This window comes from Emys orbicularis, chromosome 5 (genome assembly GCF_028017835.1).
Source record: "Emys orbicularis isolate rEmyOrb1 chromosome 5, rEmyOrb1.hap1, whole genome shotgun sequence".
Lineage (NCBI taxonomy): Eukaryota > Metazoa > Chordata > Testudines > Emydidae > Emys > Emys orbicularis.
In genome coordinates, this window is record NC_088687.1 from 143,627,206 (window position 1) to 143,649,843 (window position 22,638).

General features: G+C 53.0%; 1 protein-coding gene across 4 annotated transcripts in view; it reads right to left on the reverse strand.

The window, feature by feature from the left end:
* The window catches only part of ADISSP (adipose secreted signaling protein), a 174,443-nt gene that overhangs the window by 21,691 nt on the left and 130,114 nt on the right, over positions 1 to 22,638 (reverse strand). The gene's annotated exons all lie outside the window — the stretch shown is intronic.

Sequence of the window (22,638 nt, forward strand, 5' to 3'; positions counted from 1 at the left end):
CCCAGTGCGGTAGATGTCAGACAAACTCCTCGCGATTCACACCTAGAGGGATCACTTGGATAACCGTCCTCAAGAGCGGGAGAGAAACCACCCTGAGAACGGCCTGCATGGCAGTGTCCGAGCAGGTCGCATGGCCCCTCCTGGGCGGGCTATCGGGGCTCTTCGGGGCGGGGACCCCCTTTCTCATGCTTTCACACACAGTGCCCAGCACAACCAGGCTCCGATCCCGGATGACGGCTCTAGCCACAACTGCCGTCTATTAGCAGCAGCCATCTGGGGCCCACGCGACGACTGGCTGCTTTTCTTAAGCCTCGCCGCTCAGCGAAGCCGCCTCGGTAGCAGAGACTCCACTCACGGACAAATCTTTCATCTGAATGCAGAACCCCGCCCCAAACCACCGAGCCGGGGAATCCCGACTGCTCGAGCGTGACAGCGGAAGAACACGCTGCTGCCAGCGACTGTTCCACCCACAGCACCGACACGGAGAGCCGCTGACGGGTTTGTTCAGCTGTCTCTTTAAAACACCACCTGCCACGTTGTTCCTGCCTGTCCCCCAGCACCCAGCAGCTCTTTAAAATGCAGCAAATAATAAGCATCAGTCCACGCAGGCCACGTTCATAGTCTCGCTTTCACTGGGGACCTGCTGTTACCTTTCAACAGAGGAGGTGGTGATTCCACTGAGATACCAATGTTAGCAGCTAAACCAGGGGTCGGCAACCTTTCAGAAGTGGTGTGCCGAGTCTTCATTTATTCACTCTAATTTAAGGTTTCATGTGCCAGTCATACATTTTAATGTTTTTAAAAGGTCTCTTTCTATAAGTCTTTAATATATAACTAAACTATTGTTGTATGTAAAGTAAATAAGGTTTTTAAAGTGTTTAAGAAGCTTCATTTCTTAAACATAATAAAAACTTGGATCAAATCACCTCATTTCAAATCACCTCTCAGGCACCTTTTTGAGAAGCTAAACAGACCAAGCTCTTGAAGTCTTTCACTGTAAGGCAGAGGTGGGCAAACTACGGCCCGCGGGCCACATCCGGCCCGCGGGACCGTTTTGTCCGGCCCCTGAGCTCCCGGCCCGGGAGGCTAGCGCCCCCCCCCCACTGTCCCCCTGCCCCCTCAGCTCACTGCGCCGCGGGCGCAATGCTCTGGGCAGTGGGGCTGTGAGCTCCTGGGGCAGCGCAGCTGAAGAGCCCGGCCTGACCCGGTCTCTGTGCTGCGCGGAGCGTGGCTGTAGCGCCGCCAGCCACCGGTGCTCCAGGCAGCGCGGTAAGGGGGCAGGGAGCAGGGGGCTTGGATAGAGGGCAGGGGAGTTTGGGGGGTGGTCAGGGGCCAGGGGTGTGGATAGGGGTGGGGGTGGTCAGAGGGTGGGGAACAGGGGGGTTGAATGGGGACGGGGGTTCCAGGGGCGGTCAGGGAGAAGGGGTGGTTGGGTGGGGCAGGGGTCGCGGGGGCAGTTAGGAAGGAGACGGGGGATTGGATGGGGAGGCAGGGGGCAGTCAGGGGCGGGGATTCTAGGGGTGGTCAGGGGACAGACAGCAGGGTTGGTGGATGGGGCAGGGATCTCAGGGGGGCTGTCAGGGGGCGAGAAGGGGGGGGTCAGATAGGGGGCGGGGGCTGGGCCACGCCTGGCTGTTTGGGGAGGCACAGCCTCCCCTAACCGACCCTTCATACAATTTCTGAAACCTGATGCGGCCCTCAGGCCAAAAAGTTTGCCCGCCCCTGCTGTAAGGCATTTTCTGCAGCCCCTGAATCACTGCTGTGGCTCTTTTCTGCACCCTCTCCAATTTCTCCACTTGCTTTTGAAAGTGCGGGCACCAGGCTGGACATGCAGTGCCCAGCGTCGGTCGCACCAATGCTGCACGCTGAGGTGAAACCGTCTCCCTGCTCCTGCTCGCTACTCCCCTGGTGATACACCCAAGGATCGTATTAGCCTTTTTGGCCACAGTGTTGCACTGGGAGCTCATGCTCAGTTGTTGGTCCCCTGTGACCCCTAAACCCATTGCACTCACAGCTTGCCGGGATACGGCCCCCCATTCCGTAGCTATGGCCTGCATTCCGCATAGCTACATGCACAACTTCGCATTCGGCTGCATTAAACACTTTTCAGTGAACTCCCCTCTGCCAAGTAGAAGCAGGCCAGGCCAAGGACAGCACACGCATGCACAGAGCCTGGGTGATTCCTCCAAGATCCACTGGAAGCTAACAGCATTAATATTCCTGCCATGAACACGACCGTTCTCTGCACACTCGTAACATTCAGTGCTCACCGTTACTAAGAGCCAGGCCTCTGCTTCCCACTGTGCCTGGTGGGGTCCTGTTACCCAGTCACACCCACTGACAGGTGCGGTAGGTTCTGAGGAGGCGCAAAGTGGCGTATGTTAGAGAAGCCCCACCCAACTTCCTCCCACTCAGCGTGAGTCACAGGCTCTTCGGCTCCCTTGCCCACCAGACGGGAAGGGGGGGAACAGCTCTGCTGTGAGGAAGTCTGCATTATTCATCCCACGGAATCCGGCCCACAGATCTGCAAAGGTTTAAAACACAGAGGAGGATGTACTCCTCCAGGCAACACAACGTCAACCTGTGGAACTCGCTGCCAGGGGATGTCGTGAGGGCCAAAAGTATAACTTGGTTCATGGAGGATAGGCCATTAGCCAAGATGGTCAGGGATGCAGCCCCATGCATCCAGTTGCCAGAAGCTGGGACTGGATGACAGGGGATAGATCATTCAAAATTGCCCTGTTCTGTTCCTGACCTTTGAAGCACCTGGCATTGGGCCCTGTCAGAGGACAAGATACTGGGCTAGATGGACCATTGGTCTGACCTGGTGTGGCCATTCGGATGTTCTTATGTAGAGCGTTACCACGGCTACTTGGTGGGAAGGGTGTAACACGCCGGAAGACTTGCTGTGTTTGCAGACGCATTGCTAGTTCTTAGGTCAGTGCTGATCCCTGCCATCCAAACCACGGCTTGTTAGGGAAACCAAGGTTGAGGGACCCCGAAATCACCATGGGCGGGGGATCACATGCTCTGTTGTTTGCGGTGTGAGCACCTGTCATGAAAACTTCCCCCATTTCCACTAGGAGACCCAATGTGGTATCAGGCTCCTGAGGGTAATAGAGGCGGCAAGGGAGCAGATGCTGCAAGCGTCTGGGTGCAGACCTGGTCCTTATGCTGTAATGCTATGCACTGCCATAAAGCCAGCAGAGTTAATCCTGGAGTGGCGTGGGAAAGTGTCCTGCTGTGGTGGGAGAAATAAGGCAGCCCCTCACAGAACCCTTCTGCACAGGATTGCAGAGCACCTCCAGGAAAGCTTCCTGGAGATCTCCATGGAGGATTCCCCGGCCATCACTGTGCACTAAAGTCTTTTCCGCAGGGGCACCCTCTGGGGAGCTGGAGCGGCCACTGGGAAGCAGATACCCACTGCATCGCACTCTCTCTTCGGATTAAACAAATTAAAGGAGCATGTAACCCCTACAGCTGAACTGAATTGCATACTCACCAGAGGTGCCTTCTCCGGCATCATGCTCGGCTATGATGCTGTTCTGCGACCGGCTGGGTTGCTCCGGGGTTAAAAATAGCTCCTGGCTCTTGGGGAGGATTCCCCACTCACTTGTCTCCCATTCTCCTCCTCCTCCTCGTTGTTGCCTGAGGTGCCCAGGACTCAGACTCCCGGGAGGTCTTCACGCTGCCTTCGGGGGTAGTGGTGGGGTCGCCGCCGAGAATCGCATGCAGCTCCTTGTAGAAGCAGCATGTCTGTGGTGCAGAACCAGAACGACCATTCGCCTCCCGTGCCTTATGGTACGCCTGCCGAAGTTCTTTGATTTTCACACGGCACTGCTGTGTGTGCCTGGTGTACCCCTTCTCCGCCATGCCCCGCACCGTCTTTTCGTAGATGTCGACATTTCTTCGGCTGGATCGGAGCTCTGCCTGCACAGACTCTTCTCCCCACAGAGCAATAAGATCCACCATCTCCCGTGTACTCCAGGCAGGAGCGCGTTTGGGGCGTTGAGTCGCCGTGATCAGCTGGGCTGGCAACCTCTCCATGCTGATCAAACAGGAAATGTGAATTCAAAAGTTCCCAGGGCTTTAAGAGGGGAGGGGCTGTTTCCTGTGTACCCAGTTGCTGTGAAGCAGAGTTGAAAACGATCAGCACAGCGGTCACAGTAGAGCATTGTGGGACACGTCCTGGAGGCCAATTCAGTCAACGTACACAATGCTGCGTCTACACTGCCTGTCTGTCGACACATCAACATAGAATTAAGCGCTACGCCTCTCACAGAGGCGGAGTAATTAAGTCGGCGTAACAGGTGAGTTAGGTCAGTGGAAGGGACCTGGTAGTGTAGACACACACATTATTAGGTGGACGTAAGGTGGTTTCCGTCAACCTAAGTTTGTATTGTAGACCAGGCCTACGTTATGGAACCGGCTGTGCAGGTTTTGCAAACTTTTCAGAGTAGACCCACACGTGAAAAACACATCGAAAGACAATATTTGTAAGAGCTCTTCAGAAGTACCAACAGCTCATATCTGTGGGGGTGAACAGCTGATACCTGAAATGTAGATCAGCTCTATTCAAACGGGGAATTGCTACCCTTTATTGTCAGCCACACGTTTGAAAATTGTAAGGGGGCAGGAGGGGGAAGTATTGTCAGCCCAGTATGTTCTCATTTCTCGTAGGCCAGAGAAAAATGCAACATAAAAGCAAACCACGCTAAGCCTTTTCATCTGAGGAAAGGTATTAGTCAAATCCCCAGCTCACGAGAAACACAGAAAAACAGCGGCTTGACATGAGTAAGCTGAAAACGTGCACCTCTAGAGTCGACAATCTTTGCCAATTACCACTGCGATGCCTGAAGAGGGACTCAAAGGAAAGTGACATTTGGAGTGGGGGGGAAAAAAAACATTCTCTGAGTTTTAATCTGCAGAATGGAGCTCATGAGCTCTGGCAGTCGAGGCAATTATCATAGTTGATTCAACTTTTCTATGTAACAATTCAAGCTTTATGAAGCATCTAAACTGGTTGCTAAGGGCACGGCAGGGCAAGAACAAAAGAAAGCAATAAGATAAATAGCATCCGTTGGAACCCCCAAGATTTCCCCTTTGAGGCTTTCAGAAGCTTTATGTCGAATGATTCATAGCTCTGTCAGTGGCTGACAGTTCACCCTACCCTCAAGAACAAATGTTTTAGGGGAAAACACCCATTTTGCTCCATATTAATGATGTTTAGCATTAACAGAATGCTTTTCATGAATCAATCTCAAAGTGCTTTGCAAAGGTTTTCCTAAAGGAAATGCCCAGAGGCCTGCACTGAGATCAGGGCTACATTATGCTAGGTGACATATAAGCTCATAGCAAGTCCCTGCCCCATAGAGCTTCCAGTGTCAGACATGGTGGGGCTACTCCTGAGCCATGGACCTGAGAAGCCTGGGGTCCTCAGCCTTGGGGCAGTCCATCTGGTGGGGCTACCCCCAGTGAACCAGCAGGAAGCCAGGCAGGTTTCTGTTGGAACCCTGTCCCTGCTTGTGATCGGATGAAAAGTCATCAAACTTGACGTGTTTCTGCAAAATACTTCAGATTCCATCAACTGTCATTCTCCGACAAAACAGTCATCGGAAAAGTTCCAACCAGCTCTCCGGTGACCCGGGCATCCAAGACCTCCAGAACTCTCGGCATTAAGGTACGAGACCACAGTCCAGGGAACAGCTACACCCGGGCCAGAACACAGCAGCTCAGCAACAGGGACCACCCCAAGCCCATCACCCTGTGTCCCACTCTGCCTTGACTCCCTGGAGGGACAAGCTGAGGACTTGAGTTCTCACTACCCAGTCTCTTCATGGGACCAGCCCACCCCACGAGAGCATGACCTCCCACCACAGCGATGTTCTACTGGGACAATGGAACCTTTCTTCTCAAAGGGCAGGCTCGGGTGTTCAGACAGGGCTTTGGAGTGGAGCCCGGAGCTGGAGCGCGGAGCAGTTCCGGAGCAGTGGGGCTGCAGGTTTTTGCCTGGAGCTGGAGCAGAGCCGGAGCACAGCTCCAAAGCCCTGGTTCAGGAAACACCTTCAGAGGCAGGCCACTCGCCTTTTGTGAGAAGCCAAGGTAAGCAGTCAACCTCTGGGCTTTCAGAGCAAAACGCAAGCCCCACTTCTCCCACCAGCCTGCCCACAAGAACCCCGACAGGAAACAATGACCCCCAGTCCCGGCAGGCTGGAGGAAAGAAGAATATCTTCATGTGCACTGCATAACTTTGGCAGGCATCCAGTACCACCAATATGATGGGCACAGTATAAATAACCAAGATAGCTTCCTTTCTTACATTTGCCTAAAGAGCTACTTGTTATGAGAACACGGATCAATAAGTCAGTCTAAGAGCCTGATTTATCGTTCAGAAACAGAGGCCAAAAGCAAACTCTCTGGCAACGCTTCAAATGGGTGTGTGTTTTCCTGACAAGCTAAGCTGACATCTTTAATACACCCTATGTGGCTATTTATTGTACATAGAAGAACCACCAGGCCCCTAACCCATAAGGAGGACTCGGAGCCCAGCTCAATTAAAATTAAAGCAGGCTCCACCCCTCAGCAGCTTTGTGAGGTGCAGATGGGACTTAACCAACCGGACGGAGCTGAAACTCACCCAGCCAAAGGGTCAGTATTTGGGTTTTTTGGTTGTTTTTTTAACTGTTCGACCCCCTGTTGCTTTTCAAAAGGCACAAACATTCCTGGGAAACAAGTTTCAATGTCTTGTGCACAAGTATCCTGAGAAAAACTTTATATGGTACGCTTCCTCCCCCAATCAGGGGGCCCGAATGAAAGCCTGTGACTTCTGATCCATCCCGACTGAAGCAACATGGCTCAGATTTCAAATTGTCCTGTAGTTTGTGGATCGAATTTGCAGAGTGATTTGCCGACACACACCCAGAAAAACTATTTCAAGGAAATCACGATCTGCGCACACAGCCCAAAGTGTGTCACATCCTCCGCTAGTGACTGGTCCACACAAGGATTACGACAGTTTACTACTACCACCGACTAGCTGACTGACTTCTTCAGCTCATGGGGTAGAGGCCTGGGGTATGGTACTAGAGGTTATGGGTTTGAATCCTCCCAATAGCCTATTCAGTGGGTCTGTATATGTTGATCTTCAACAAGCAGAAAGAAACTAAAATCTGTTGTGTTACCTAGTCGTGAAATAATTGCTCATCTCTAATTACAGAAATTTACATATGCAAAATGTATTGATTCACATGTATTAATCATTCAGATTTAGGCTTGGAAGAATTAGATTTTTTAATGAGTAAATGTCAATTTCACCATACTCTCACAAACCGACAAAAAAGTAGTTCCACTGATGATAATCAAAATGTACAGCTAGGCAAAGTGAGATCAATGCTGCTTGAGAACCGACCAGAGTTTGAGTTAAGGATATTTATTTTGTGGGGATTTACATGTGATGTTGATGAGATTTTAATAGTTATCAAAGCTTTTAGGTTTTTGAATCTTAGCGATTACGGTCATTAAATAATTATTGACCAACCCCCGCCCTGTCTGACCGTCAGAATGTCCCACACCAGCGAAAATGTAAAAATAGAAAAATGTTTAAAAATAAATATTGCCATTATCCATCAAAATGATAACACCACAAACGGAATTCTGCCCCGTGTATTGATACGTCGGTAGCACTGGTAGCCTCCATTGGTGTTGGGGCCCCATTGTGCTAGGGGCTGTACAGACATAGTAAAGGGCAGTTCCTGCTCCAGGAGCTCAGTAGGCGAGTGACCTCTCTCGTGTGTGCAGGGCATTCCATTCTAGACACACGGGTTCCTGTACAGCCTCCTGCTCAGTATTAAGACTTAGTGTTTTTAGACTCGTCGTCGTAATTTGCAAAACCCAAAGCCACTGAAGCATGCAGGGGCCTCTTGCAAATTATCTTCATCTTCTCAGCAGATGAGGATTTGCACGTCCCCTGGGCAGCTCCCAAGGTTACTGCACCCTGGGGGGAGCATCACTCTGCTGGACAGGTGTTTACAGAGACGCTTCCCTCCTGGGCAGGCGCAGCGTGGAAAGCACAGACGCAGCTGTGTGAACTCTCACGCTGCCCTCGCCCGTCAGTGAAGCCTGCAGGGCACATGCAGCGCTCTGCTCCTGGTTGAGGACGGCCCTAGAATTCCCAGAGCCGAGTTCAGAGGGGACGGAGATGGGGCTGTGCATTTCCCAATGGCGAGCGGCTTTATGAGAGTCTAAGGGAACTAAGGGGTCAGAGCCAGTAAGTGCATTAGGAAAAGCAGGTACCAGGAGAGGGTGGGAAGAGCTGTGCTGAGATAGCCCCTCCCCCACCGCCCACTTAAAACTCCCACCATCTCCCAGACCAGGATCCTGCTCCCATTGAAGTCGAAGGCAAAATCCCCATAGACATCCGTGGGAGCAGGATCAGTCCCCGGGAGGCTACATTTCACCAGCCTGGACTCCCTTGCATCAGCGTCCTAACGTGTAACTTACACGTGCCCTCCAAATCTGGCCCTGCGAGGCAGATCTTTGCTCTTCGATCGCGTAGCCCAGCGCCTGCTCCGTGCAGAATTGTTCCCTGCAGCATCTGGATGGAGACAAACTCAGACGGGGAGGTGTCTACAGCCCCACTCGCCCGCTGGGCCAGCAATCCACAGGCTCGCAGGAGCGATGGCAGAAGAATGGGTGGTGGTGTCTCATAGGCAGAGAGATTCTTTATGGAGCCCGCAGCGCAGGGCATCATGGGCGCTCCACCGCTCTGAAAACTCAGGAAGTTAGACTGTGTGGGAGCACGGGCTGACGGGGCTGAGCCTGAGAGACTGCAGCAGGAGCGGGAGAGACTGGCAGAATGGGAGCGGCTCAGGCCAGGCCGCCTGGGTGCTGCCTCTCCTGCTCTCCATCAGAGCCATGAGGATCTGCACCCACTGATCTGCTGCAGCCATCACTGCTGTGATGAGGAGGGAGAAGGGAGGGAATGATCAGACAGATCAGTTTCATTAACAACCTGCCTTCGGAGCAAGGAGGCACCTGGCAGCAGAGGCTGGCAATTCACAGGAGGCTGGTGGAAAGGAGTGTAGGATGGTACAGCTGTATGTCACTCAAAAGAGCGACAAATACTTTAGCGGGGCACTTGGGGGTTGAGGGGGGGAGATGTCTCCAAAGCCTAGCAAATTTTAGAAGTGCTAATGGAACAACTCCCATCCTCCCCTCCCCCCAACTTACACCTTCCCCTGCAGCACTGGAAACCTAACCGAGACAACACTGCACATGAAAAGCAGGAAGCGAAACTCATTATAAACAAGAGTGAAACAGGTCAGTGTGGTTTCACTGCCCAAGAAGAACGAAGTGAACAAACAAACATCAGTGGTAAAAGGCCAGACGGTGGAACCTGAAAAGGACTTTAAACTTCTAAGATGTGATAATGTCCTACAGGCAGGCCTGCTGACAGCAATTCTGGGCCCCAGGGCAGAACAGTCAATGGGGCACGGCCAGGGCCTCCACATGCCTGCCCGGCTGTCTTCGCCGCCGGTACCACCACGCACGCCTGGGAGCCCTGCCTGCCCGGGTGATTTAAAAGGGCCCAGGGCTCCCGGCCACCGCTACTGCAGCGGCGGGCCCCTGGGCCCTTTTAAATCGCCTGGGCCCCTGGGAATTGCCCCCTTTGCCCATCCATCTATCGGCAGGCCTGCGATACACGAGATGCCATTTTTGGGGTCAAAATACAACGGTTTTTTAGCCTAAAGATATTGCCATGCAAAAACCCTTCTTCCCAGCAGCCCGACAACTCACTGGTCAAATCCAGATCAGTGCTGTCTAAATGTCAGATACCAAACCCTGCTGCAGCACTTGAGCTCGGTTTGGGTTTAGATGGCAATGGCTCATCCCTGGAGAACTAAACAGGATCTCTCAGTCGCTCAGCTGCAACCTACTCTCAGAACCACCCCTGGTAACCACACAGCAGGCCCTGAGCAGATTTTCCCACACCTGCCGTGGCCTTACCAGCTCTTTTGAAGGCAAGCACGGAGCAAAGGCCGAGGGAAACCTAAGGATCACTCTTCATGAACAAGACCTTCCCCGCCGGTAACAGGAGGATGGGGGCTTTCCCTCTCCATGGGATCTTTTCTCGTGGCACCCCTAGGTTTGTGGGGGGGAACATCAAGCCTTGTTCTGCTCTCTGCTTCTTGAATCCTGGCTTGACTTTAGCGTTCGTTCGGCTGCTCTTTACTTGGCGGCCTGTGGGTTTCGATTTCAGGCTCGCGATCTCTGTCCGCAGCCTTCACCGAAGAGCACTAATACTTTGCTCTTACCTAGAGCTTTTCAGCCACAGCTTTCCATGTGCTTTGCAAAGGACAAATAGAATTCTTCCCATTTGCATTGAGGCGAAGGCCAGAAAGGACCATTAAAACCCTCCGGTCTGACCTCCTGCATAACGCCAGCCAGTGATTCCCACAGCAGGCAGAGGAACTTGTGGTTGAGTTAGCACTTCTCTTTCAGAAATCCACAGCATGCCTCAGTGAGTTGTTCCACTCGTTAATTACCCTCGCTGCTAAAAGCTTATCATATTCCCAGTTTGAATGTTACTGACTTCAACCTCCAGCTGATGGATCTTGTTATGCCTTTGTCAGTAGATTAAAGAGACTTCTAGGATCGATGGTCCCTATGGGGAAACTGAGGAACAGCAGTGCCGAGATGGGGCTCTGAAAAGCAGCTATGTACTACTGGCACCTTCCTTCTCAGCAGACCTACTCCCTGCATGGACTGAGCCATGTTTCCTGAGCTGTAAACAGAGTTTTAGTGTCTTTACTCCTACTAGCCCTGTGGAGCCTACAGCAGAAGGAACTGGGCTCTACCCTGGCTTGGGCATCAGCAGCAGAACAAGCTAACTATGTTCCCAGCGCAAAATCCCTTTTTTGGTGACGGAGAACCCAGCTTGACTCTCCGAGCCCCAGGGGGTCGGAGGTGGGGATCTGCAGGCCCAGCAGTTGGAGACACGTTCTTATTGTCAACGGAGCAGATTTGATGCAATGAACATGGTTCCCCACAGTGCTCATCACTGTCACTTTCCCACGCTGGGACTCCCTGTGCTCCAGTATCGGCAATTTAAATGGCTCCCTGGCAACTTCCCATCTGGATGGTGGCTTAAGAGACTTGGCCAATGGGGACCCAGCCTTTCCCTGCCTGTTCACTCGCACAGGGTCACCTCTCAGCGCAAACACCTCCTCTTCCGTCGTTCTTACCATCTGGGCCCCACGCACCACAGGGCTGGGCTTACTGAAAAGCAGAGATAGGCTCTCTCCTCCTGCAGTGCAGAGTGGGCTGGGGATGGGGCACTGGACTGGGAGTCTGAGAACCTAGTTTCTCTTCCCGGCTCTGCTACTGATCCGCTGTGCATCCCTGGGCATGCTCCCTTCCGACAGCAAAAGATAGGCTGGGAAAGCAAATCCCTTGATTAATTCTTTAACAATTAGCAAACGTGGCAGAGAATAACAAACGTGGGTTTAGGGGTTAAGTGCCATGTCTCGGAAGGACAGAAATCCTACTTGCCCGGACTACAACCCGCTACCTTGAAGGATTAATGAGTTTAATACAGATTTCCTTCCCAAATGTCAGCTCTGAAAGCAGCCTCGCTGTATCCAGGTACAACAGAACCCTGCCATCAGCCAGGCGCACAGGGAACGTTCATTAGAGACAAATGATTCCAAACAAGCAGTTCAAGAACCAGAGAAATCTCTGATACAGACACAAAGCTCCCTGTCTAGACACACCCACCAGGACCAAGAGACAGATTCTCAAGATAATTCAGGTCTGTTGTGCTCAGCTGCTCTATTGCAGAAGCTGCACTTCGCTGACAGTAAAATTACACCCAAGAGCCGTTAAACTCCCCACACACCGGATTCCACAGAACCAGTTCCAGTTACTAACTTGCTGGTTAGTAATTCACCTCCAATCCACCGTAGGACCTGGCATTTCAATACTGTTGACAGACTTGATCCTGCAAGGGGTTCAGAACCCTGGCCACATTCCAGCAAAGCACTTCTTATCACGGCGTTTGACTTGGAGAACTGCAAGGGAAGCACATGCCTAAATGCTTTGCTGGAGCGGGACCAGCGTTCCGAACAGTGGGCAGGACCGAGCCCTAATTTCCTGGGCTAACCAAGATCCAAAGAGGTTGTACGGGACAGAGTGCAATAATGAATTGCTGAGGGGCTGCAAAGGAAACGGGAGAAAGGCTCAGACAAGATCTGACACACAAGAAGGTTTTTTCCCCAAGGGGCAGATGCTGTGGAGGAGAAGGGTGTTGCCCCAGTGCACAGAACATGTGAAGGGATGGAGATAAAGCCAGTGCCGGGTGAGAGGAAGGGAAGAGGAAGACAAGAATTGTGAAATAAACTGAACGTGTGCAAGGCATGTATCTGATCAACACTACACTAGTATCTGAGCGCCTCAGAATCCTTAATGTATTTCTTCTCACAGCACCCTGGTAAGGCAGGGCAGGGCGATTGCCCCGTGCTACAGCTGGGGAACGAAAGCACAGAGACTGAGTGACTTACCCAAGGTCACCCAGGAAGCCGGCGGCAGAATGAGGATTTGAACCCAGATCTCCCAAGCCTTACGGAAATCAATGACAAGCCAAGGGAGCTGGCTGAGAACAGGGCGACTGTGCCCAAAGCGTCCAGACCCGCCGCCTCAGGAGTAGGACTCACCATTTTCCGTTGCATCTGACAGCTGCTCTCACCAGCTGCTCATTCTTAACAGCTTCAGGAAGCCGTACGCCGGAGACGGTGACAGATCCAGGAGAGAGACTGTCACCCTGTTGGGCTCGGACTGGCCGCTGCTGACCAAGCCAGGAGCCTCACACCCCGCGAGTGTGGATAAGATGTTGGGCAAGTGCCAAACCTGGGCTCTTCTACTGCTTGAAGCGAAGCACAAAGTAAAGCGAGGCTCCCGTGCCAAGGCTGAAGAGTGTAAAATCCCACCTGCTCGGCCCCGCCCGCTGCCCCGCAAGAGAGGAGCGTTCCCAAGGGTGCCGGATCAACTGAAACACCCGAGGTGCTTTAATGGCCGTGCAGAGATTGAAAATACATCTCCGAGAGAACGAACGCTGAGTCCGACGCGGTGGCGCCGGTGGGAGCCTGCATAGCCCAGTCCCAGCCTGGGGAATGAACTCCCACAGGGACAAAGAACCATCACAAACCTCCCCCGTTCTGTGCCGAGGGCTGGGTGCACTTCTCCAGTCGGCCTCCTCTGACATCGACACGGCGCAGCGCAGGCCTAGTAAATATGTTCTAAAAACCCTCTCATGACAAACCTCTCCACCACACACACAACTCTCCCCCGGGGAGCTGATGAGAGAGAACAAACCACCCGAGATCGATACGATCCCCACCGCCGAATGCACGGCTGGAAGGCGCTCAGATACCACTGGTGAGAGCAGGGTAGGAACCTGCCCAGGAGGAGCAGCCAGAGCTTCTAACTTCCGTCCCACGCCTCATCCACACCGCACTGCTACTGCTGAATGTTGCGTTACTGCAAGTGACCCTGTACAGTCCAAGTTAACTCATCTGTGTGCACCAGTGGAGAAGGCATTGGGCAGGGAGCCAAGAGGCTGGAGTTCTGGGTCAGAGCTGGGAATGGAAGTGCTGTGTTTCCACCCAATGCCCGTGCCTCAGTTTCCCCATCTGTAAAATGGGGCTCGCAATGACCTACTTTGGTAAGCACTTTCAAGATCGATGGACCAAAAGGGGCTTTATGGGGGTACAGCACTGCTATGAGAGCAAATGAATCAGACTGTCAATGGAAATTCCAGGAGGGCTTCATGCTGCCCATTCAAAGCGAGAGAGGAAGGAATTTATTGACTTCCAGTTCTGCGGATCTCAACAGAAAACTGACATGACCCCTCACAGGTTTCAGTCTGACCCACGGCCACCTGGTCAACATCAACTAAAGTAAATGAGCATATTTATGTGCACCCCTCCCCCCCCCCCCGCAGAGTTTTGAGCTGAACAAACGGCCTTTAGATGTATAAACCCCTCTGACCTATCAAAACCCATACGATTTACCAATTAACTGTATAGACACCCAATACTCCAGCCTGTATGTGCCAGCTTCAAAAGATCCCCCTGTACAATACCAGGCATCAAAGCCCTGCTGGGGTCAGCTGCTTGCTCTCTGCAGCCTACGCAAGCCCACGGCTGCTTTTTAATGATCCCCCCTTCCCCCACGGCTGATCTAAAATTCTCTTCGAAAAACAGTGGCTGCGTGACAAACCTCTGAAACAAAAGGGCTCCTTAAACCCTGCTTGCAGGTGATAAAACCAGAGTGCACCGAGCATCACAGCAGAGTTTAAAACAAGATGGTGCAACCATCTCAAAATGTGGTTTGGGGTTTTGTTTCCAGGCATTTCGTGAGCCCTCGTTATCTATGGGGATGGGCAGCAGAACTTGCTAAGCTTCTGGGCATGGCAGACGCGAAAGGAGGAGCTCCGCTGTGGACGTTCCTGGACAGCGTCCTACAGAGCGGGAAGGGACAGGCTGATGATGCCTTTGTCCATGCCGCCCTCCCCGGATGGCTCCCACAAGGCCTCGGGATGGGGTGCGAGAGGGGATTGTGTGCTGCATGGGCCCTCTTCCGAGGGGCGAGTCTTTACGCATCACCAGGACAATCTACCAGAACGGCCCGTGCGGCGTCTGTGCCATGCCCAGGTCTGCCCAGGCTCAAGGAGCTGAGGCAGCCAGACACTCCGGGTCTTTGGAATCTGAACCCAAGGGGCAGGGTGGGTACTGGGTGGGAGTCGGCCAGGTGCTGGCTGGAGTCCCTGGGCCAGGTTCCCTGGCCTGTGCTGGACCGGATGGTCAGAACGGTCCCTTCTGCCCCTGCAAGCGATGAGCGCACAGCCACTCCCAAAGGGGGACAGGCAAGGACCCCCCACTAACAGACCCAATACTCCCCCCACCAGCCAAGCAGGACCGGGAGGATTCCCAGCACTCCCTGCACATCAGCCTGGCCTCAAAGCGAAGGCCCAGAGTTTGCACCATCCCAGGAGCGCTCTGTGGTTCCAGCGGCGCCTGGCACTGGGCTAATCCACTCTGCCCACCCGGCCGAGTAACCCGCCCAGCCTCGCACCAGGAAAGAGTTCTGAGCCACGGAGAGGACAGTCCACACACGCCTCCCAACTGGGACTTGACAGACTTGAGCGGGGAGGCAGAGTCGTCCCACTGCGCTTCCAGCACAACCATGGGACAGGACCCCATCAGATCCCTCCCGCTGGCACTCACAGGCCGTCAGCCACCTCACTGCCAGCCTCGCGATAGAGCGGGCTGCCGGGGGAACGACCGATGCCATCGGAACCCCTCTGGAGCGGCTCAGCTCCCGCACCCAGGTCCCTCATCCCAGCTGGAGAGGTGTCCCCGAGCCTCTAACGAGCAACCCCGGGCACGGGCAACTCTTCCCAGCTGCCCCACCTGCGAGGCCAAGCTCCGAAGAGCTCCACCATCTGCACTGAGGGGCAGCTCCTGCCGACAGCACAAGCGGGCAGAGCGTGGGGGGCGAGCAGAGCAGGATGGAAGTGCAAGGCCGCTGCACCCTGGGACTGCAATGGGCGCTGCAGAGCACAGGGGGGAGATGTGTGAATGTGGGAGCAGGGCTATCCTGGCTTGGCCGGGGAAGAGGATTTCATTTTGCAGGTACAGAACTTAACTCTACAGGACAGTTCTTCACGTGGGTTTGTAGGGTCCCCCCACTCCATTCACTGCGCAGCACATCTACGAATGGAACCGAGAGCCCCATTCAAAGCCCATGGGATTCTTTGGGTCTAAGGGGGCTGGTTCAGGCCCCAGGTGCACAGATTTCAGGACAGAGGAGAGGGAAGGGCTCCGTTTCCTCAGCAGACTGGGACAGAGAAAGCAAAGAACAGATCTGAATGATGGGGAATTCAATGGATGCCGCCCACGGTGTCGGCGGACAGTTGGGAATTTATTTCCTTGTGTTGTCTCTGGCGCTCAGCACCTCACACAGTGGCACTAACTTACCTTTGACTGAGGTCCAACCACAACTGTAAAGCTCGCGTGCCCTGTGGAGCGCGGCGCGTATCATCGCTAGTCACTAGCGAGAGCTGCTGGAACAAATTGATTAGAGCGACGAGATTCCTGCACAGTGTCACTGGCTGGTCTTTGCCATCAGACGTGCAAGTGACTGGCTTCTCCTGACGCGTTCCACAGCCCAGACGGAGCTGCTGCAGACCGCGGACAGCAATAGAATAAAAACAATTTAAAAATAAATAAATCACATTTTAGTATTTAAGCTGCAGGATGTTTTCCTTTTTCCTCCGACACTAGGAAAACCAGCAATTTGATTTGGGAGAGGAGAGAACGGAAATCTACTTTCCTTTGCTCCCACAAAGTGGCTTGTTTTTGAAATCAGAGCCGCAATGTTACAAACAGGCAAAGAGCTACTTTTAATATATATATAGGTTAGGCTTGACACTCAATAAGCTTCTGTATTAAAAAGCCGCAGAGGAAGGTTTTCCAGTGTACAAGGTGGGGGATAGACACACAGCTCCTACTGAAAGGCAGGGCAGGGACACAACTCACTTCCAAGTTGGAGTTAACCTCCCAGTAGGGTATCAATCATGTCCCACTTCAGAAGCCTGCTGGCACCCCAATGCATCCATTGAACGGACTCTTTGGGAAGCCGTGTGGCGATCTCAAAATGTCAGGGCTGCTAACGGGCAGTGTCTTGTGGAAGAGCCTAGCAGAGGATGGAAAATCTCGCGGGGTGCATGTGACCAGCAGGTGGTCCTGGCGCACAGCCTGTATCCATCTGAAAAGGGGAGGCAAGGATGCCGATGCATCCAGGTCAGAGGGCAGCATCTGGACCAGGCCAGTCTGTTCCGCAAGGAAACATTCAAAGGGCTTCTGCTCCATTTACAAGAACCCCGGTGTTCTGGGATTAGGAGGAATCACTAGCAAAATGCAGCAGCTTTAATTAGAGTCCCGGCATTCTCAGAGCCTTGCTCTGGGGTCACGGATCTCCCTGCCAAGGCAGAACCTGGGCCAGCTCCATCTGGCGTGCCGCTCTCAGAAGCAGCCGAATTATGCTGAGGGCTTGGCATGCTGGCAGCCTGCAGCCCTGCTATTGAGATCATACAGACGACTTCTTCGCAAGGTTGTCACAGGCCAGAGGAGAGGTGATAGCGCTGACAGATACCATATTTCCACATGAGAGTCACAAGCTGGGCCGCCCTTCAGAGCAGCATCCCAAGAACGAATGTCAGATGCTGCAGGGTAATGTAGAATTCAAAAGGTATCATGGACCCATAGGATATGCCACCGGGATAAACTTGTACTGGTTGCCTTCTTGGGGCTGATCTCCTTGGGTAGGTTACAGCAGCAAGGTAGCGATGCTAGAGTTAGGTTTGAGGCAGCCCGTTTGTTATTTGTTTCGCAGAGGCCCCAGCTCAGATCGGGGGCCCACTGTGCCAGGTGCTGCACAGATACATAATGCGAGACAGTCCCTGCCACAGAACGCTTGCAGTCTGAATGGGCCAGACCCACACAGGGTGGGAGGGGAAACTGAGGCACTGAGACACCCCACCCCCCCCCCCCCCCGCAAGAGCACACAGCAGGTCTGTGGCAGGGCTGGAAACAGAGCCCAGGTCTCCCAGTCCCGTGCTCTACCCAATGGAGCTCCAGAGCATTTCAGGCACCTATAATCTTTAAGGGGATGAATTTAAGAATGGGGGGGGGGGAAATTAACGAACCGTCAAGTCTTGCAGGGGCCGAGATCTGGGAAGCTCTGACTGAGTCTCCCGAGGGGATAGGGTGGAAACCCCCCGGCCTGGGACAGTTGGAACTGGCCTCGAAGATAAGCAATCAGAAGTGCAGTGGGGAGCCTGGCGGAGAAGCACTAAACCACCCAGCAGGCGAGCAGGGTTTTTTCCACCCTAGATCCCAGCCCATGAAGCCTCATTAAGGGGGTCACACAGCAAGCGCTTCTATCTGGTTCAGGGTGAACGCTGCCCAACTCCCTTCTCGGCTTGCTTGTCGGCTTCCTTGACAGCTTGTTCTGCGCGCCTGACCCCGTGCATTGCTCTGTGGGCCCTCACGAGACCGCGCAGACCGCAATAGGATATGGCCCCCGTCACCTCAGTCTGAGCAGCCAAGTGTCCCAAAAGATTAGCCCCTCAAGTGAGGGCCGAGCTGGGAAAGAAATGGCTGATGAGAGAGTCCAGAGGAGCCTATGGTGCTCACTCGAGTGGCTACCTCTGGACAATTCGCCATCACGGGCTTTGATTGCAGGCTGCTTCCGCGTGCTTTCGTATTGAAATCGCTGAGGACGCGGTAAAAGGCAGTTTTGGACAGGGCCCATTGCCCCGATCCGGCCCCAGATGTCCGACTCAGCATCCAAATGCATCCAGGGGAAAACAGAACAGAGCCCGGTACAGCAGTCCTGGTGGCGAAGGGGGTCAGAGCCGGAGCAGAAACTGTTTTTCTCACCTTTGTCGCTTTGACCCACTAACATTTGCGCTCTGATTTTTGCTCTAACTGCTCTGGCTACGCCATTGGGGCAGGTAAATGAATGATTTCCCCTTCCCCCCCCCAAGCTGCCACATCACCAAAAACCCCTCGGCCTCTCCCCCCGACGGGTGCCTCCTGCCCCCAACACTGGGTGGCGCTGGCAGTGAATTTGTGAGCATTCGCTCGGCATCTTGGGCAAGTAGATCTGTCACCTACCATAGGAAACACTGGGCAGCCCAGATGGCTAATTGGGGGCCAGCTGTGGTGGTGGCCAAGATGTCTCACTGGGACAGAGACCCCATCAACTCATTTCACACAAACCAAGTGAGCCCAGGGAATAATCCCCCGTCCCTGCTGACTGGATTGGAATTGGAGATTTAGCAGCTAAGAGACTCCCTACCCCATTACTTGACTCATGCATTGTGGGGATAAAGGAAAAATAAGTACCCGGATCACCAGACGGGCTCACCTGGTCCGTCTAACCTCTGGCACAGAAATGCTACGGTGAGGAATGCTACACCCGAGAGTACTATATGTTTAGCAATAGCCCCTCAGCAGTCTTATTTCCCCATTCCTGCTCCTTGCTAGAGGTCCCTGTTGGTTTGTTCCTCTGAGAGGAAGGCACTGCCTCTGGGCTCAAACGAACAGCTAACACCCCAGCTATGGGCTCCTGAAAAAAGCCAGCGTGTGTCTGTGACTGTCCTAGCATGGCTGGGAGCCCTCGCCTGAAAGCCGTCAGCTGTCTGATCTGCTTCTGCTCTAGAGGCAATTTGTGCCTGTTTGTCATCGGGTGTATGACACAGCACTGGCAGGAGCGGCAAAGCCCTCTGTTTCTAAGCCACCCGAGTGGAAACCATCAACCACTGGAGTACTGCGGAGAGAGTCCCATCCTAGTGCGTGACCTGCAATCGAATGGATTAGGCACAGCGTTGCAAGTCTGGACTCCCGGGTTCAAGGCCCCTGACTCGCCATGTGACCTTGAGGGAGTCACTTCATTTCTCTGTACCTCTGTTTCCACCCCCTAAATTAAATGGGGCAGCACATACTTGGTCAAGTGCTTTGAGATCCATGGTACAGAAGGGCTATCGGTACAAAGAACTAGTAGGATCACATGCAAGTGTTTGGAAGCACATGGGTAGGTAACTATCCAGTACAGGCAGGATGATGAATGGGATGATCCTATAAAAGTCTCTTCCAGCTCTGAGTGTTGAAAAGCTTTGGTATGTCAGAGAACCTGCCCACAAAGCTGCCTGAGCAGGGCGGAATCCAGCACTGTCTCTCAGAGTCATTCAACCCAAAACAAGTGCAGGTGAGGAGAGGTTGGGACAAGAGGTGGGGCAGGAAAGGACGCACCAACGCAGAACAGGGGAGCGGCAGAATGCAGCCCAGCTGGATTTACACGGCTAACCTGGCAGCTGAGACCTCAAGGGGGAGAAAAGATAGAGGGAAACCTAAGCACCCTGCAACACAGGAGTGAGAACAAAAGGGGTGTGGGGGTGGGGGTGTGCCTCCAGTTGACACAAGAGATGAGGGGCTGGAGGGAGAGGGAAACACACCAAGACAGAAGGGAGTTAAGACTTTCAATGTAAGTTGCATTTAGAATAATATATAAAAAAGAATATAGGGAGATATACCTATCTCATACAACTGGAAGGGACCTTGAAAGGTTATCAAGTCCAGCCCCCTGCCTTCACTGTCCCTGACAGTTTTTTTTTTTGTGTGTGTGTATGTGTGTGCCCCAGATCCCTAAGTGGCCCTCTCAAGGATTGAACTCACAACCCTGGGTTTAGTAGACCAATGCTCAACATTTGGCGGGTCCGTGTAATGGGCTGGCAAGGTTCCTCCCACCCAGTTAGCTGCTGTGGAATCTGCTAGGAAAGGGTTAAGTGGCTCAGAAGCAGATGGGAGAGGCTCTCTGGGGAGAGAAGATTGAGGGTGTGGGCTGAGCACTGAGGAGGGAGGAACCCTGGGAGACAGCTTAGCCTGCAGCGAAGGTTTGAGATGACACTTGTTACCTTACTGGGGATGAATTTGGAGCTGAGAAGGGGTGACTCACCAGGAATTTAAAATCACTTTGGGAACTAGAAATGAATGCCATCTATATCAACCCCAGAAAGTTTTAGAAGTGGAAGAGCTGGGCTGCAGACATTCCAGTCCAGTCTTATCAGCTTCCAGCATATGCAGCAGGGCCCAAAACAGGGTCAAAGTCCACAACAGAAGAGAGAGATTTCACTACAAAACGAACAGTCAAACCCTCGTGTGCCTTCTGTTTACAGCACCCCCCCTCCCAATCCATCTCCCATCCCGGGGGTATCCATTACCGCACCCCTAGTACGCCTCTGAACTGGTCATTTCTAAAGAACCTTGAATGCTGGGTCAGAGGAGACAGCTGTAAAGTAGCCACAGCACAAACTGTGACCCGCTTTTTACACTGTTAGAATCCAGTGGAAACACCGGTATTCTTTCTGCAGCTAATTAAAATCCAGCGCAATCACCCCAACTGAAAGATGTTAAATAGCCAGGGTTAATGACCATTCTGCAGCTGCAGAGGTAAAAAAAATCTAGAAACTGGAAACTAAATTCCCTGGGGGTAGGGATTGTGTCTTGCCATGTGCAGGCCCAGCACCCTACCCAATGGGGCCCCAGTCCTGACAGGGGAGCTTTCAGCATCACCACAACAGAGATAATGCCACTAACAAATCTTATTCCCAGAACTGTGCAGATGCCATTAACAAGCTGTGGAACTCATCGCTGCAGGATGTTAGCGGCAAACAGCTCAGGGTTAGATTGTGTCTTGGACATTGTACCCATGCAAGGGAGGTAGAGGGAGAAAGAACCCCCCCCCCATACCCTTTAAGGGAGACCTGGCTCTTGGGTCCAGGCATGGAAGAGTAAGTATTTACTCACTGCCTAAAGCAGATGGGCCAGGAAGGGAAAGGAGCTCTCACTCACTGGCCAAAGCGCCTGAGCCAATCAGGGGAGTGAATGCGGGGTTACTAATTTACTGCCCATCTACTTACAAGCAGGGAAGGAACCATGTAGAGGGGTGTCCGGGAGCCACCCTGCCTCCTTGGGCAGTGCCATTTACAGCCCACCCTTTGCTCCAGATCTGTGCCCAAACTCACATCCCGTCCCTTAGTAAATTTCCAGAAGGCAAGGCGTCTGTGGTTAAAAAACCCAGCAGCTAAATGCACTACTTGAAATGAGATCTTGTACTTACTGGACATTTATACACACGTGGGAGGAAAACAAGATCTGCTTGGAAACAGTCCAGCCACTGTCACATATTCCATCCCATCAGGGCAGAGGACAGAAACGTTGCCAGGAGAGCCCCAAACTCGGCAGTAACACAGAGGTGGAGGCGAGCACAAGCAGAGGTTTCAGCCAGTGGAGGCTACACATACAAGCAGATAACCCTTCCCCTCTTTAACCCCCAAAGTGATTGTCTGTCCCAATGACATTTGGAGGGAGATGGAGGGATATTCGGTGCCACATGCAGACCTGTTCTATGGTTAGCTAAAGCAGATTGTTTGACTGGCACCAAATGGCACTGGGTTTGCTTTCTAGAGACAGAAAGCAGTGCTCTGCATTGGAAAGTGTACGGAGACTAGCACCACTTCGCTCCGCCGGAGCTGCCAGTCTTTGGCACCCACCATGCTTCCGCTTCAGGATTAAGTCAACCTGGCTATGAGAAATCAGGACGAAACCTAACGCGAGAGGCCGATTATCCCACAGCTGCTGCTGCTGGGTTCTTGCACCTTCCTCAGCAGCATCTGGTGCTGGTCACTGTCCGAGATACTGGGTTAGATGGACCTCAGGTCTGCTCCGGTCTGGCAGTTTCCAGGTTCCTACAAATCAGCTTCTTCCTCAAACACCTGCCCAGTTCCTCCCAGAATATCCCTTATGCAGGAGGTAAACTCCCTCCCTCCCAAAAAAGAAATCCATAAAGCCACCACCTTAGCTCCCTGCAAAAATCCCTCCTTAAGATTCACCTCTGCCGTGCTGAGGAACGAACCCCTATGCAGGCCATGAACTGTGGCTACTGTTTACGGTGCAGTTTGTTTAACTGTTGTCTTGCCTTCCACCCTCTCTTTGTATCATCCCCCTGCTGCATGTT